A 13,340-nucleotide genomic window follows, 5' to 3' on the forward strand; every position below is an offset into this window, starting at 1 on the left:
AAACAGGGTGTTTCAAAATCTGTGTAACTAACTCCTCTTACAGATAATATTGTCACAGAAATATGAGATAACATTCAACATTTTACAGGACTCTCGGAGAGGCAAGATGCAAGAATTCTGAGATACGCTGTCAGAGTGCAAGCCATTCCTCATTTTTGGTATTACCATCAGATAGCGAAGACTGAATCACTAAATTACTGTCAATCCAAGACATTCATATTTTGGTTGAGATAGAAAATGAAACGGTATTTTAAGCACACTGAAAATATAGCATGGCCAGATGTATGGATGATGTGGGTCATCACATACGCAGCTGTAAAGGGTCATTAGAATTTTTTGAAAAATTCAAGTTTCAAGTAAGTCAAACGTCGCGCATGCTGTGCCGCTTATCCCTGGAAATCTTGGGCAAGAGGAAGACAAATTGTTACATAGTTTGATCACTTGTTTTTATGGCTAGTTAGATAAAAACCGAAATGCCAGTCCAATGACTGTTTATGTTGTGATCTTGTTGTATTTCATAAGCTAACAATGCCTGGATTAGTTTAGTATTTTTATCAACTGTTTCAAACAATCTTAAGCAAAGCAACAGGAGATGCTGAAGTCTTAGTAAATGAAAATTTTCTGTTTGGTTCATTAATTAATCTTCTGTCTAAAAGGTTTTAGGAGATGTTATGTCAGACTGGTTTTAGATGACAGTTAAAACGAAGGTCTTCAATATCTGTAATTACAATGTTTTCTGAAATAGAGGAATATAACCCATGGTAACGGGAACAAACACAAAGTTAGGACCCTTCAATATAAATTCTCCACAATTTCAGCTTAAAATGTTCTTCCCTTTGCCCTCATTTAAAATACTATACAGTATTACTGAAACAGTTGTTTCACTTCTCTGGAGGCCAGATGAGAAAATTCTCAGACATGGCATCAATAACATACATATTAGCACTTTTTGCTCTTCAGAGTACTAAACCTAAAATACTTTATTACGTGACAGACGAAATGATTTTTCTTTGTGTATATTTTTCCCACTTCATAGCTTTTCTTTAGATAAATTGAATGTGGCTGCTTAGCACAGACTTGGGGCTGCAAGAAGTCAATACTGGTGTTAGTAAGGTCTATGATAAAACTTTTATTGATTCAAATGGAGCCGATTTCAGCTCTCGGGTAGGAGGAGCAGAGACACCTAGAGTATTTGCTGCACAGAACAGTCCAGATGAAGTATCAAAGTAAGAGTGGGATCTTTGGCTGGCTGAAGGATAGATTTAAACCACAGGACAGGTTGGAGTGAATTCAGTGGTATATTCTGCATATAAGTAGTATAAATAATTTACTATACCCTACAAGCACAACCTAGACGACAATCCTACTTCAATCACACTAGTCTGTAATTTAATATAAGGCTAACAGTTTATAAGATATATTTGAGAAACTGCAGGGAACGAAAGTATTCCCTACAAATTTTAAGAAAAATCATTGAATGAAATGAAATTGAAGTGAATTGAAGCGATGTCCATCAGTGAAACCCACTGGCAAAAGATACACAGAGTACTGAACAGTACATCTACGATACATCGAGAATTAGAGGAAAAACTAATTCTAAAAGTTGTTGTAGCAAAATTTACTACTAAAATAGAGATAGAATTCAGAAATAAGTTATGGATATTTTTTGGACATATATTGTCCTTTTTACATGTCTTACTACCCAGTTACATCCTTTTGTAAGGGAAAAAAAAATCTTTTCCTTTCTTTAAGACATTACTGCAATAGTATGCAAGTATGCAAAGGTAATGCTTGTGTGATGTGGAAAGCAATACTTTGCGTTTTTTCATTTGATGTAAGTGTGATCTGTTCGGCTACAATACACTGTTTCAGGCTGCCTATTGCTAATTTTATAATCAGGTAAGAATGTGGGGTCATCTGGATGGGACTTTTGGTAGGGAATTAACATTCTAGAACTGTACTCAGATATCAGAGGTACAATATGTACGATATGATCTTATCTCACAATTTTATTAGTACAGCTGCACTTAAATCTGTTAAATTTTCCGTTAAATCGTATATGGAATAAAAATATATTTGTAGTTAGAAAGTTAAAATATGATATTCTAGTCTTTGACACATAGAAGAAAACTCATTCACAGCCTGAGCTCCATGAGCAAAAATACAGAAAACTTCAAGCAGAGATATTAATGTAAGAATCTGCATACTCAACAAATCATTTTCTCCCACAGTAACAACATGATGTACATTCCTAGACTTGAAAAGTCAATGATAATTTCTTTAAACTTGGTGTATCAGAACAAATGTTACCCCAAGTTCTTTAAGAATTTTTTTCTGTAGTTACTATAGATACAATTTGGAAAAAAATACCAGAGAGTATTTATTTTGATTCATCCTTAATTACATTTCTTATTTTTCATGGCAGTCACAACAGCTGCTAGATGAATCAAAAGGCAGAACCAAAGCAACTATTATTAGAATTTATTTGATAAATTGTGTATGTGGTTAAGTAGTGTCTTTAGTTTTGTTCATGTAGATTTGTTACTGACTTCACCAGAGTCACAGATATAACAAGGAACAAGGGTTAGCCCAAAGATGTTAGTATTGTGCATTTTAAAGTAGTTAGTTCATTAATGCATTTGAGTCACACTAATGTGAATCAGTAGCTTTTCCTGCAGATAGGAACATTTGGCAGCAGATCAGATGCGTTCTGTATCCACGAGGAATGGGTGAGATTTGGTAATAGTGTAGAGAGCGCCTAACCTCCAGGTCATGGGTTCCAATCAAATCTTTCCTGTATTAGTAGTGACTTTCTGCACAATGAACAGGTGGTTTTACCACAACAGGGAAAAAAAGGACTTGGTGATTTTGTTCAGCGTTGCTAGAAGAGCTAAGAAGGGCCCAACATTACGTGCTTGCTCTCAGACAGGATTCTTCTCAGAAGTAACACTTAAAGCCCTTTCAGCCTGAAGGTGTTGACTTTGCTGCTGACTATTCTGCATCTGTTCTATGTATAAATAAGGTGTCTGCTGCATTCGGTCACTTATATGTTTTCCTAAGTATTAACTTAAGGGAAAAGGTGAAAAGATGTAGTCACAGATTTTGGTCTAAGCAAAAAAAAAAAAGGCTCAGTGCACAAAAGGACTGTGATTTTCACAGTGCCTCTGTAAAAGCATTGGCCCATCATCCTAAAGCAGATGAATGTATAGCTTGTTTTACTTACACTAACTATATTTTTGTATAGAAAATCCATACCGTCATAGCCTTAGGGTATGGGGAGCATTCGTTGTTCTACTCTGTGTAAGTGGAGAGCTTCCCACCACTGGTGTTTCTTAGCTAGTCAGTACGGGGTGCTTTATACCACCTGAGAGCAGTGACTAGTTGTCAGAAGAGGAGAAACTCTATCTGACATAATACAGACATTCATCATGAGACACATCACTTTGAAATAAACTCATGAGTCATGAATCAGAATAATGTTTCCTTGTTGGCAACATCCTAAAGGGAATAACTAAAACCCATTAGCGATATAATAAAATCTGGCATGTCACTTCAAGCACAGCAAATTAGGAAAACAAAACTAGCCTGCAGTTACACTGATACATTATAAGTAGGTGTTATTTCTACATTTATACATCAAATTAGATTTTTTTTAAACTTCAAAAAATGAGAGGTTACATGTGGGTAGAATGCATTTTCAGCGCTGCGTGATCAAGGACCAGTCACAACTGCAGCTGTTCTGAACGGCTCAAAGGCTCTGCAGGTCTAATAGGAAGGAGCAGGGAAGGATGGGCTGGTTCACAGGTACAAAGGACCCCACAGCTGGCATGCAGAAAGGAATGCAACAGCAAGTCCATTTTTTCTATATGGTAACATGCAGAAGCTCTGATTGCCTGGAGGTCAGGCTATGCTTATAAGGCATGCCGGAGCCCAGAATTAGCAATGAACCATTCTGCAGGATAAATGTATTTTCCAGCTGTCTAAGTTTAGTTAACCAGCACTTTAAAGGGCTCAGAATCAGTTACACACAAGAATAAAATGAAGTTTATTTATGTCTCTCATGCACCGGGCAATTTAGTTTTTAGATTAACGCAAAGGCAAGAAGGGCATTGCTTCAAGTGAAGTATAACTGCAAAACACTATTGGGTAAAAACAACTAAATTGCTATGAGAATTAAATATAGATCAACAAAATCAATACTTAATTGTATAACTCAAGGTCTTTCATTTCAGATCTGATCTCTAATAGGAGATACAAAGTATGTTCACTTTTTAGTTATTATTTAAGACTTTATTGTGAGGGAAAAGAATTTTCTAGATTTTACCTTTTTAAAAACTGTTAGTTACTTTGTCTGCATATGTTCAAGGTAAACTTGATCCCACAATGCCACTGTTTCTTATTTTAAATTCAGAGTTTTACCAATTTAGATATCCTCTAGTCCTATAATTGCTTTGTATTTATGACACAATGGGTCTAAGCGGGATATGCAGTTGCAGCATTACATAGGTTGCTCATATATAACCTGTTCAGTAGGACATTTTTAATACGTTCACAGCGTCTTGTAAAACAGGTATATTGAGATACAGAACAGTATTCTGATCAGAGAGATACTGGTGTAACCAGAAGTAACTTCCCACTGAATTCAGTGGTGTTACTCGACGGGTTTGCAGTAGAAAGGTGTAACGTGGAAAGGGTTGGTTTTGAACTACCAGGTAGTAGCTTTCCATCAGCTAGCCAGGACAGAATGCAATGGTAGACTCCGTGGAAAGTGAATAATCTCCAGATCTCATTTAAACATCAGGTGGACAGGTAACACTCTGCAGTGAAAATAGTTGTACAGTCACATCCAGGAAACTACAAAGGTGAAAGCTGTAACTGCATGACCTCTGCTGTATTACAGCTGAGCTAAAAATGCGATGTTTGAACTTCTTTCTCTTTAAAGCATAACCTTAAATAATAAGCTAAGCCTTGCTCTCCCTTGTATATTGTCAGAAGCTTTCATCTATTTTCTGGACTGACAGTAAAATAATTTTTGAAATAATGAATCACTTTTTTCTACTTGAGCAGAAATCCCATGATTATTTTGCTGTAGCAGACAATGACATTCTCAAAGACACACCATCAAATTTTCAAGATAAACAGTAAGTGCCAGTTTCTTGGGAAAAAATGCATTGATGTGAAGTATTTTTAAGTTCATTAGTCTGTTCGCAGTTTATAGGAAAGCCGTATATACATATATCATCCACTTATGGCATTATGGGTAATATAACAATGACAACAGAACCAAACCTTGCCTACTGTATTTAAGAGTATAACAATCTACAAATATATTTTAGTATCACAAGGACAGCATTTCTGGTGATCCTGAATTGTAAGTAAATTACCTTAGAGGAAATAAAGCTGATAAGCGTGAACTGTGTATGATTCATAACTGTAGATCTGGACAAAACAGCTATCGCTTAATGAATGGGTGACTGAGGAGTTGAGACTTACATTGTCTATAGCTTGAATTCTTGCGTGGTTTAGGAGATAAAAAATAGTTTAGTGAATTGAGCCTTATGCTTTCAAAAGTCTGATTTTCATAAAACAATGAGATGACTAGGTACATTCAGCATTCTAATGCCAAGAATATCATCCTCATAATTTACAAAGTATGATTATTTTGTTGCTATGACAAGACCGTTTGACCTGATTAGGTATATACCAACACTCTTTGAACTTTTGCATAACTTAATAAACCAGGATTTTCAGGTCCCAGTTTCCAGGTCAGGTAAATCTAGCTTTTTACCTTCTGCTCAGTTGTGAACTGAATGCCACAAATGTGGTTGTCTTCTCATAGTGCCTCAGAATGGCCACTGGCTGCCTCAACTGTGCGTGGACAAAGTTTACTTAAAACAGCGTGAGAAAATACAATTCTAAGTGGCAGTACCTTGCAAAATGGCCACAATGCAGGTGCTCAGTCAAGTGTATTGAGGGGATTTAATAAAAGAAAAGAAATTAAACACCAGTACTTTCTCCAGAAGGTAAAGCAGGGCCCCACTCTGTTCACATTGGCAGCATCACCAATTTTGCTTCTCACAGAGGGAATCTACCCTAAAAGCAATGCTTACTGCAGTCAGAGGCTCATCACAAGGCATTAAGGAAGAAATATCCATGGTGAGAAAGAAAGCCGATACTCAGTTTTTAGAACCTGATAGACTGAAAATGAACAAGACATGCGTAGGATACACTTTACTTTTCAGAGATTCTTTTAGCTCTACTTGTAGAGGGAGTTAGATAACAAAATTGTTCTGATTTTCTAGTGATGGGGAAAAAATCACAGTGAAAAAAAATTCATACTGAAAGATAAGATTGCTGACAAAGTTATTGAACTCAACCATTTGAAGTTCAATACTATTCCTTGACAGAATTATGTTGAGGGTTATGTTGCCAGTGGTAACCTACCGAATGGTGCTGGGACTATGCAGTCCTAAGTAACTTCACTGTTTCCGTCTTCATCAGACTGTATTTCACTACACAGCATTTACATATACAGAGGTTTGTCCTACTGGATCAAAGTAGTTGTCCTCACCTTGATGAAAGTATGGCTGATTGTTTCAATAAAGAAGGGGCTTTATAAAAAAAGGGCTACAATTTTATCCTAGATTAGAGGTTTGGAGGATTTTTTTTTTTTTTAAATTGGGATACTTACTCAGAACTGAATCAAGAAGGGGAAAAAAGTATAGTTTAAGAAAGATTTTTTAAATCTAATACAAAATGCGGTTCTTAAAGAGACAGATTCTATCCCACATTAGGCTGTAGCAAAAAATTCCTCTCAAACTCAGTAAATACAGGATCGTTCTCATACAACATATAATCTCACTGACATTTTCAGTAATCGGGGTCATTTTTCTGTATGGCTGAACTATTCTCAGACTACTGTTCCCAAGTATTAGCTGTGTTCTTACCTGTCTTCATCTTCCACCTTTGGCTTTTCTGAACAAGACTATTTATTTTGGTAATTACAAAGACACTTATCCTCTCGCTCTCCAGTGATGTCTGAGTTCTGGCCTGTAATGTCTGTATGTCAGTCACCCAGCATACTGATGGAAACGGAATTGCACTTCAAGACTGTACTGCAAATGGTAATTGGTAGTGGGCAATGATTTTCCACACTAGTAATCCTCTCTTTTGAGTACTGGACTAGATTCACTTCAGGTTAGACTGTGACTATCCAAGGCACATCAGCTGACCTAAGGGCAAAAAGACAGAAGCAGCAGACAGAGAAGGAGCAATGTTATGTGGCAGCATCAAGAGCAAATCAGCAGTATGAAGAAACCATGTGGAAATAATTCTCCCAGCTATGAAAATTGGCTTGTTGGATGCACTAAGAGGGCTGTGCTGTCCGCAGGGGAGTTCAAAGAGTATGGATCTCTGCTGGAAGACCTGCAGAGGAAAGAAAGGGAACGTCCCTTTTTACAAGTTTAAGATGATTCACAGAGGTCATTTAAACAAAGGAGTGAGCTCCACAGCGAATAGTTTTCTCATTTTTAGCCTTTGAGGAAGACAGTTGGGAAGAGACAAACAATCTTTCCAGACCCATCAGTCCACCTCTGCCTGACTGCACATTTAGCCATTGTGGCGGGAGCCTCCATGTTTGTGTATATGGTGCACACACATCAGAATGATACTTCTTCCAAGCTCTCACCAAGCAGACATACAGAGGTGATAATTTTCACATTTGGAAGCAGGATCTTCTTTATTCTTAAAAAAATCTGAATTAGCATGCTTAAACCCCACCCCAAGAAAATAGTTTATTTTAGGAGCCTGAAGTTGTCATTTTCCTTTCCGCTCCAGATTTTAATCAACTCTCTACATATCAGAGTTTTTTTACCTCTAATGAATCTAACCAAAACCCACTGCCCTTTCTCTCCCCTTCTGTGACACCTGGCCTCTGGAAGGCACTAATGAAACCCACCAGGTGTGCCCTCCTCTAGGAGGATATGGATACCACCTTTCCTAAGTGAGGGCTAGGGGATGTGGCTGGGGGGGCACGCCACATGTTGCACTGGTAAGTGGTCCTGGAGGCAGCCGAGGAGGAGGAGGAGGCTGTAGCCCAGGTTGCCTTCCCCGTAAACCTGCTGCAGCCTGAACTATGTGCATACCGTTTTCTGACCCTGTGCAATGAGACTACAAAAGTTCCTTTGTAATCAGAGAAAACTGGGACAGGATAGATGCAAATAATGATGCTGGTTACATGACTGCACTTGCCACCTCTTCAGCTAACATTATGATCTGCACAATTTCCAGTACTGATTCGAGCAAAGCATGAATTGCAGAATGGAAACCTATGTTTAAGTTCATCCGCCATCAAATCCTACATAACAGTACAGTTATTTACGTGTACTTTCTAAATTTATGCAAACAATTTATTTGTGCTGTAGGGCAGAATATTTTAAGGGACAGAGGCACAATATGCACAAAAATCTGAGCAGGAGTTTCAGATATAGGCTGCAGAACCAAATTAAAGTAGAAGGATAAAACCTCTCTTGCAATTTTTTAGTTCATTTCAGTACACCAAGTTGTATCAATAAAGAGCCCATAGTATAAGTCAGCTAGAAAATAAATGCTATGAAGGATGTTCCATTTTATGTCGTTTGAATTTGATTAGTGATTAGTCTTGGCGGTTAAACCACAAGGGAACAGAAATCAAAGTTTCTCTGCTGTGGCTCTGTAACAACTGGAAAACATTGTTGGCTCATGTCCTGTACCATGATGGGATATTAACCTAAAATCTAATTAATCTATGAATGAATTACGGTTCTAGAAACATACTATATTATAATCAATTTTAAGTGAGTTCCTAACAGAAGATAAGATGAAGAAAAAGCTGTAAAATTACCAGAGGTTGATAAATTCTGTTTACTATGACTGATGATTTTTATGGAGGGTAATTTTACAATCCATCAAACTTTCGTCAGTTCAAGAATCATGCTGCCAAACGTATGCCGTAAATTAATTTTTAAATTTACATATTTATTAAAAATCTTACTGAAAACAGCAGGAAGTAAGCCTTGTTTGAATAATAAAATAACTTGTTATTCTACTGGAAAGAAAACAAAAAATAAACAATCAACCTTCTATTCAGATGATTTTATAGTAAGGCAATAATTATAAACAGCTACATGAATTAGTTAACCAAACAATGTATTAAATAGCCAACCCAAAATTAATCAAGAATTAAAAAAACTGTTGGAAGATAATCAAGTAAAAAATGTAATTTAAAAGCTGAGAAATTAATGGCTGAGTTTCAGATGTGCTTGAGGACATGTTTGTTAACTCAGGCCCACTGGCAGGAGCTCCCGGAGTCCCTGTGAAAGCATGGGGAGCTGCAGGTGTCTGCCTGCGTGGCTTCCCCGCTCAAGGTGCTGAAGAGGAAAGGAGTGTTAGCAATCTTCTCATGCACGTGGCCACAGTAACGTGCCCAGTGTGATGTGCTGCTGGCTCAGGAAATCATTCTGTGACCCAAGCCTATGTTTATTCTCACAGAACAGAAGTCCACTGTAAGAAGGCGTTACAGCTGCACCCTGGGCGCCTCCCGCTAAAAGCTGAACAAGAACCATAGAAACATCTGCTGAACAAGGGAATAAACAGAGACAACAAAGGAGCAAAGACCATGGCATGTGGTAGGATGTGGCATAACCCATGAGGAGACCAAGAACTACTTCCCCACCATTTATACAAGGAAGGATGAAGAAGTGTGCCAAAATGGTGGAACTGGGAAGCACGGTGATATGATCTGGGGCAAGTAAGGCACCTCAGAGACCGGCCGAGCAGAGTTCTTGGTTGTGTCTACTTGCAAGGCCTCATTCCAATGTTACCCATCAGTTATGTTACAAAGATTTTCTGCTTCACCTTTGACGTATTACTCCACTGCTGTGATTCCTGTGGTGTCCATATCCCACAGACATGCTCCTGGTATCAAAAAAGCACCGGAGCCAGGTCTCACGTCCTCATTGTTTCCTCCCCTGGTCTCACCTCCACAACTGCTGCAGTTACCTTTGACCACTACCACCGCTGGGGCCAGCCATTCACAGTCTTAAAATGCCTACTTTGCGTGTACAAAATACATAAGCCATCCTGCCTGCATCCATCAGAAACAAGACTTGCGTTAACTATAACAATTGTGCTTCCTTGCTCAGCCCTCTCACTTGTCTCATGAGAGACCGGGGTCAAGGAACAGGCCTTCTCATTTGATTTATGGATTATGGAGTAACAGGTGTATGTTCAAATACCGCAGTATGCCTGGTACCTAAGAGAATCCGTGTTGTTTGGGGTGTCTGCCATGGTTACCAGAAGAAAGCAGTATGCCTGTGCTCATGGTGACAACACCAAGAACAGAAACAGGCTAAGATTAGATTTAATAATTTAGCCAGTGGACTAAAATAGATCTTGATGGAAAAAATATAGATTGTAACTAATCTCACGTTTATCAGACAACTCAAGGATATAGTCCTGGCCTGTGACTCAGTAACTGTGTAGATTAATCCAAAAGGAAATGAGACGCAGGGCTACATGCAGGGAACAGGCAATTAATGTCATAAATGCAGATTGTAGATGATATTCCTTTGCCCAGCTCTAAAGGATGATCAAAAAGAAACATTGTGAATTAAGCAGACTAATGCTGGGCACCTAGATGACCACTGCTGGAGATGCAGATGGAAGTTCCTACAGCCAGGAGATTTATGAAGTGTTCAACTTGCCTCCTCACAAAATTAAAGCAGTGATACACATTTTGATTAATACACGTATCATTTGGCTGTGATCTGAGGAGAATTTTAGTTAATTTATGGGTTTAGATTTGTTTGCTTCATCTTTTAGATACAAGTACATCTGTTTCTGGTCATGAGAACCTTTATCCTACTTTGTGATTCAGCCAGGCATACAAAATGTCTCTCACTTGGATCTGGTAGGAGGCATTAGTGGTTGCAAACTCCTTGTGAGGGGCACAGCCTCGAAACAGAAAGGAGTCAAGGACAAGTGTGCTGGACAGACCTTTGCCTTTCCACCACTGCCTTCCCTGGATACCAGCAAGGTTCAGGTTAAGCAGCTAACAGGATCTAAAAGGCTGGTAAACATTTGTGCTGAGTCCACCTGGGCTATAAAAGTCCCCTCTTAGAATGTAAGGTGTTACTGTGACAAGGCTTTGGAGGCTTTTTTGGAGAAAGGAAGCACAGCGAAAATATATATTGGGAATCCCAGTTCTGTGGGGTCTGACCCCCCATTTGGCTGTGAGAAAACCTTTGTTGGGAATGATTAAAGAAGGAATTCGGTGTGAGGAACCAGGACAGGCTCCGGTTCCCACAGTGGGCTTCCTGCAGTGACAGAATAATGTAGTATTTTTTGTATTGATTTTGCTACAATTTGTGTATAAATAAAGAAATGTGTATGTGAAGTGATAGCCAGCCACATGAATGGATTTGTTGGACAAATACTTTATAAGATTTATTGACCTTAGCAATACAGAAGTGTTACTGTAGTATTAACACTGCAAACTATTGTGAGATACTGGTAATACAGAACATGTTCCTATGCCTAAAATACAGATTATAATATTGTTAATATAATAGGCCACTAGGAGGACTAAAATACAAGTGGAATTCATGCAGACACAAAATAGAGCTAACATGCACTCATTTTTTGAATGACCAAAGATGATACAAACAGGAAACTTGGATAAAAATACAGAATAAAGCAGTGCCCAGGCCCTATTAGCGAATGAGTAATTTGAAAAGTGTTGCTGAAAATGAACAGGCATTTGATATTTATTGGAATACAAAAAAAATCTTTAAAGTCTTGATTTCTTTAATATTTTAGATTATTCAGGGTTCAAATACTTGTAAGAATGGAATAAAAATTTCCTCCGCGCACAGACGTTGTTAGGAGCCCTGTCTGGACAGCAAGACTGCTGAAGGTGGTATAGTTCTGCTCATGCAAAACTCTTTGCAGGATCAGGGTGTAAATTTGCTTCTGACATTCTGAAAGTTCCTCAGCAGAGGGGCGATGTGTTTGTGCTTAGCCCTTGTAGTGCAAGATCCCATCTTGAGTAAGAATGCTTGATGAGAATATTAAGTGATAATGATTATTTGCTTAGCACTGCTATGGGGCCTTCAAAGCCCTCAAAGCAGCCTGCTAACAGTAGTGGATTAAATTCTAAATGCAGCTGGAAGGTATTATTTATATTCTTTATTTAAAAATGGGGAATTTAAAGCAAGAGAGGTTTAGCAATTTGGACAGTCAGCCAGAACATCACCCTGATCTCCACAGTCCTGCACTCTGAACTGCTAAGCTTTTTGTCACTATTTGTATATTTAGTTTTTTCTTTGCAGGCAGAAAATTCTCTGTGGGAGGACAGAGGCCTGTATCGTTCTCCACTAGAGAGCATCTGAAATGCTCTTCAACATACAGGACCTGGCATTTTATCCCATGTATGTGGTAGTTAATCAAATGTTTTGCACTGACTTCAGTAGACTTTGGATCAGACTCTTGATGCATTAGAGATAAATTATTTAACTTACTGAGTTCCCCTAGAAACAAAATATTGAGCTGCAAACAAAGCTAACAAACACCAAATGGGATACCATCTGCTGCAATGAACAGAACATGACCAGTTTCCCCCATGCTTGAGATTCTTCCAAAATACAATCTCAAATAGGTTTGTTAAACTCTCAACTGTCTCACAAAATTGGCTTAGCACAGGTTAGCAAATGCTAATGCCACCAGCAACAGCAAGCCAGACTCTCATATATCAATTGGGGTTGTCTGTGATTTTATTTCTATTGGACTGCCTTGTGTAAAAGCTCAGGGCTTCTTTGCTATCCAGAGCCTATGGAGCCTATGGAGATGTATCTGTTCATGCCTTGTGTCCTAGGGCCTATGGACGCTGAGTAGTTTCTGTCCCTGAGTAAATATGAATGGTAATTATCTATATAATGATGCACTCATAAATATGGATTCTTTTATCGTTCGACATCCAGAATCCATGCCTTACAACCTGGAGGCAAAAGAAACTCTGGAACCGACTGCCCCGGGGTGGAAACACAGCCCCACCATTTGCCATGGACTGATCCAGACTGCACTGGAACAGGGTGAAGCTCTGGAACACCTGCAGTACATTGATGACATCATCGTGTGGGGCAACAGGAGGAAGTAGTTTCTGAGAAAGGGAAGAAAATATTCCAAATCCTTCTGAAAGCCGGTTTTGCCATAAAACAAAGTAAGGTCAAGGGACCTGCACAGGAGATCCAGTTTTTAGGAATAAAATGGCAAGATGGACGTCGTCAGATCCCAATGGATGTGAT

At 38.5% G+C, this 13,340-nt stretch overlaps 1 protein-coding gene across 1 annotated transcript in view; it reads right to left on the minus strand.

The window, feature by feature from the left end:
* NCKAP5 (NCK-associated protein 5) overlaps nt 1–13,340 on the minus strand; it is a 398,182-nt gene that overhangs the window by 1,081 nt on the left and 383,761 nt on the right. The window lies entirely within an intron of this gene.

Source organism: Pygoscelis adeliae, unplaced genomic scaffold (genome assembly GCF_000699105.1).
Source record: "Pygoscelis adeliae isolate BGI_AS28 unplaced genomic scaffold, ASM69910v1 Scaffold51, whole genome shotgun sequence".
In the NCBI taxonomy this organism is placed as follows: Eukaryota; Metazoa; Chordata; class Aves; order Sphenisciformes; family Spheniscidae; genus Pygoscelis; species Pygoscelis adeliae.